Genomic DNA, 5,503 nt, shown 5'->3' on the forward strand with positions numbered 1-5,503 from the left:
TTCTCTGTCGAGTTCACAAACTTCAAAGATATACTTACCTCGCTACTTACCTGTTGAAACTTACCTGCTTTCTCATTTGTTCCAGTACGAAGTCTGTTCTCTGTTCCAGTCAGCGGTGGTCAGCCGTAAGCCAGTCTGTCTGTCACCAACGGTGTGTGTGTGTGTGTGGGTCGAAGTCCTCCTCCCGTCGTTCCTGGAAAGGAAAAGATCTATCATCAGTATTCATCTCTATTCATCAAGTATCATACCTGGACTGTTATACTTACCCGGTTCTGCACGTCATCTTATCCACAACGCTCTGCTGAAAATAAACATTGTTATTATTATCACTTACCTCTCTTGTTTGGTCTGCTTCCGTAACAGTTAGCCCGGACCAACACAGTATCAGCATGAGCAATCTGGATCCATTTCAAGAGCTGGTGGACTCACTCAGGAAGGTTTTGTTGGCTAGTCATGCCACCACTCCAACTTCAGTTCGTCCCACCGCACCACCGGCACCCAGCACTTCTTCGGCTCCCGTCAATGTCCCTTCCAGTCCCATGGCCCGACCAGCGCCCTACTCTGGCGGGGCGGAGGAGTGCAGCGGATTCTTGTTACAATGTTCATTAATATTCACAATGCAACCTGCTCTCTATCCCACAGATTCTTCGAAAATAGCCTTCATCACGTCTCTGCTTACCGGACCAGCTCTCAAATGGGCGGACACGTTATATCAACAGGCCGGGCCGGCAATCCATTCGATCCAGGCCTTCGTCGCTCATTTTAAAGAGGTTTTCGGACGTTCTGATGCAGAAGTATCCGCAGGAGAACAATTGTATCATCTAAAGCAGGGAAGTATGACGACACAAGATTACTCCCTGCGTTTTCGCACTTTGGCCGCTGCCAGAGGATGGAATGAGCGATCGTTACTGACCACGTACCGGCTCGGTCTAGAACCCAATCTCCGGATGCAGTTAGCTGCTTTGGACGATTCCATGGGATTGGAAAAATTCATTCAGCAGTCACTTCGTTGTTCAGATCGTCTAAAATCCTACCAAGATCAGTCCGCCACTACTGCACTCCTCCGACCAGTAACATCCGCCAGCCCTCCAGAACCAGAACCAATGATCCTGGAGTCAGGAAAGATCTCTGCAGCTGAGCGACAGAGAAGGCTGACCCAGGGTCTTTGCATGTACTGTGGGGCTGCGGGGCACGTCCGACTCAACTGTCCTCTACGTCCTATACGATCTTTGGTGAGTGTAATACGTTCTGAATTGGATAACATGCATCCTCTGACTACCAATGTTCAGTTAACCACCCACGCCTCCTGTGTTACAGTCGCAGCCCTCATCGACTCCGGGTCAGCGGGAAACTTCATCTCGAACACCCTCTGTCGCCAGCTCCAGCTACGCACCCAAGCCTCAACCACCATCTACCAGATTCAACCTATAACTAACCGGATCAGCTCACGGACCCGTATTCACCGGAAATGTGAACCCATCATCCTACAGATCGGAGTTTTACACCGTGAGGAGATTCAGTTTCTGGTTCTGGAGGGAGCCACTATGGACATCATCTTGGGGCGCCCGTGGCTGGTGAAGCATGATCCCATCCTCTCTTGGGGCACAGGAGAGGTGACAAAATGGGGAAAAGAATGTACCAACCAATGCTTCCCAGATCTTCCACGTCCTAGACACAAGATACTACCTGTCAACGTCACCTCCGTCGAAAGTCCTGTTGAGAAACAGTCAGTCCAGATTCCTGCCATTTATTCGTCATTTCAAGACGTCTTCTGCCCCAAGAGAGCTTCCCAGCTAACTCCACATCGGCCATGGGACTGCGCCATTGACCTAGTTCCGGATGCTTCAATGCCCAGAGGTAAGATCTACCCGCTGTCGCTTCCGGAGACCAAGGCAATGGAGGAGTACATACAGGAGGCTCTCAATCAGGGTTACATCCGACCATCAACATCACCCGCAGCATCCAGTTTTTTCTTCGTGGCAAAAAAGGATGGAGGGCTGCGGCCATGCATCGATTACCGCATACTCAATCAAGGCACCATCAAGTTCCGGTATCCCCTTCCTCTCGTCCCTGCGGCCCTCGAACAACTACGCACTGCCAGGGTGTTTACGAAGTTGGACCTCCGCAGCGCGTACAACCTCGTGAGGATACGTGAGGGGGACGAGTGGAAGAATGCCTTCGTGACCCCTACTGGCCACTACGAGTACTTGGTCATGCCCTATGGTTTGGTCAACGCCCCCTCCGTATTTCAGAACTTCATTCACGAGGTACTCCGGGAGTTTCTGCACCACTTTGTTGTCGTCTACATAGACGATATTCTGATTTACTCCCGGAGTGAGGCCGAACATCGCCTCCACGTTGCGGAGGTCCTTCAAAGATTACGGGATCATCACCTGTATCTCAAGGCGGAAAAATGTTCATTTCACCTATCAGCAGTACACTTCCTTGGATACGTCATCGACCAGAAGGGGGTCCGTATGGACGAGAGGAAGGTATCTGCAGTTGTATCCTGGCCAGAACCCACTACTATCAAAGAGCTTCAACGATTCTTAGGTTTCGCCAATTTCTACCGCCGGTTTATCAAGAACTACAGCATCATCACTGCTCCACTTACCAGTCTGCTCAAAGGAAAACCACGAACTCTACTCTGGAACCCTGACTCGGCCGCAGCCTTCCATAAACTCAAGGAAGCATTTACACAGGCACCTCTTCTAACCCATCCTGACCCTGATCTCCCTTTCGTGGTAGAGGTGGACGCATCTACTACCGGCGTGGGAGGTATTCTGTCACAACATCATGGTACTCCTCCATTGCTTCATCCCTGTGCCTACTATTCCCGGAAGCTCAGCCCTGCGGAGAGGAACTATGACATCGGCAACCGCGAGCTCCTTGCCATCAAGCTCGCTCTGGAGGAGTGGCGACATTGGTTAGAGGGATCCAACCACACGTTCCAGGTGATAACAGATCACAAGAACCTACAGTACCTCCGAGACGCCAAACGGCTCTGTCCCCGTCAGGCAAGATGGTCCCTGTTCTTTTCCCGATTCAACTTCACCATAACCTACCGGCCAGGATCCAAGAATACCCGAGCTGATGCTCTGTCTCGCATCCATGATTCCCACGACTTGCCTGACACACCCACGACCATAATCCCCGAAAACATCATCGTTCAACCCATTGAATGGACTAACCCGCCAGCTGTCGCCACTCCGGAACCCAGATCTCCGCCGGGCTGTCCACCTGGTCGCAGATTCATCCCTAGGACCCAGCGGGTAGATCTAATCCATTCAACACATACCTCTCTGGGCACTGGACATCCAGGGGCCAACAACACTCTCTCGCTGCTGACGGACCGCTTCTGGTGGCCGCACATGGCAAGGGATGTGAGAAGGTATGTCCAGGGATGTAAGGAGTGTGCGATGTCCAAGAGTCCACGTCATCTGCCTGCTGGGAAACTCCATCCCTTGCCTGTGCCGAACCGCCCCTGGTCACACCTGGGAGTTGACTTCATGACCGATCTCCCCTCATCTGACGGTAACACCTGTATCTTTGTTATAGTTGATCGATTTTCAAAATTCTGCCGACTGATACCTCTGAAAGGTCTTCCCACAGCCCTAGAGTCTGCCGAACTGCTCTTCAACAAAGTCTTTAGGTACTATGGCATTCCGGAAGACATCGTCTCAGACAGGGGTCCACAGTTTATTTCACGGGTGTGGAAGTCTTTTCTCAAACTCCTAGGTGTGACCGTTAGCCTCTCCTCTGGATACCACCCTGAGACCAACGGGCAGACGGAGAGGAAAATCCAGGAGGTGGGGCGGTTCCTCCGGACATTCTGTCATGGTCACCAGGACTCCTGGAACCAGTTCCTGGGTTGGGCAGAATACGCCCAAAATTCACTGCGGCAACCCACCACAGGACTCACGCCATTCCAGTGTGTGCTCGGCTTCCAACCACCTCTCTTCCCCTGGAATGGCGAACCATCACAGGTGCCCGCAGTGGATTACTGGTTCCGGGAGAGCGAGAGAGTCTGGGACGAGGCTCACCATCATCTTCAAAGGGCAGTGCGCAGAACTAAAACCACTGCTGATCAGAAGAGGATTCCTGGTCCCACATACACTCCTGGGCAGAAAGTCTGGCTCTCCACAAGAGACATCCGTCTGCGCCTGCCCTCGAAGAAATTGAGTCCCAGGTTTGTTGGCCCCTTCACCATCGTGGAACAGGTCAACCCCGTCACCTACAGACTCCAATTACCACCACAGTACCGTATCCACCCCACATTTCACGTTTCTTTACTCAAACCCTTTCACCCACCTGTGATTCCCTCCACAGAACCTGGTCAGGAAGAGGAACCCCCTCCCCCCTTGGTCCTGGAAGAGGGATCCATCTACTCGGTCCGAGAAATCCTTCTGTCCCGACGTCGTGGTGGTAATCTGGAGTATCTTGTCGACTGGGAAGGCTACGGACCAGAGGAGAGGTCGTGGGTACCCAGAGTTGACATTCTAGATCCAGCCCTCATGGACGAATTCCACCGTAACCATCCTGAATGTCCAGCCCCTCGAGGACGAGGTAGACCACCACGACGTCGGAGGCCTCGGCCCTCAGGAGCGGGCCCTGGGGAGGGGGGTAATGTCACAGATTGGCCAGGTTCCACCACATCACTCACACAGCGATCACAATCACCGGAATTCTAATCAGACGCACCTGAAGCCAATCACCAGCACCACATTTAAGCACACCACACACCTCACTCAGTGTCCGGGCTCGTTTGCACGAAGCGGACTCATTGTGTTTCTCTGTCGAGTTCACAAACTTCAAAGATATACTTACCTCGCTACTTACCTGTTGAAACTTACCTGCTTTCTCATTTGTTCCAGTACGAAGTCTGTTCACTGTTCCAGTCAGCGGTGGTCAGCCGTAAGCCAGTCTGTCTGTCACCAACGGTGTGTGTGTGTGTGTGGGTCGAAGTCCTCCTCCCGTCGTTCCTGGAAAGGAAAAGATCTATCATCAGTATTCATCTCTATTCATCAAGTATCATACCTGGACTGTTATACTTACCCGGTTCTGCACGTCATCTTATCCACAACGCTCTGCTGAAAATAAACATTGTTATTATTATCACTTACCTCTCTTGTTTGGTCTGCTTCCGTAACAAAAGTGCACTTTTCCACTGTTTTTATTTTACTAACAAATAGTACTTGCAGTTTGTCGTTTACATCACCTTGATGCAGCACACAGCTTTAGCGCAAACACACACACACACACAGAGAGAGAGAGAGAGGGTATGTAACACTTGTCCTTCAATGCAAATACTAGACTTGAGTAAGGGAGGTAGATATAAAACTTAGAGGACACCAGAAGTTGGAAAGAAAAATAACTCTTTACTGAAAGACCAAAAATACCAACAACAAAAAAAGCAACAAAAGGTAAAACACAGTCTTTTCTAAATTAGTAGTAGTTTAATTTAGCAAATCCACCTGGGCTGGATGATTAGTTAATAGTAGTT

The sequence above is a fragment of the Garra rufa genome, chromosome 22 (assembly GCF_049309525.1).
Source record: "Garra rufa chromosome 22, GarRuf1.0, whole genome shotgun sequence".
Classification (NCBI taxonomy): domain Eukaryota; kingdom Metazoa; phylum Chordata; class Actinopteri; order Cypriniformes; family Cyprinidae; genus Garra; species Garra rufa.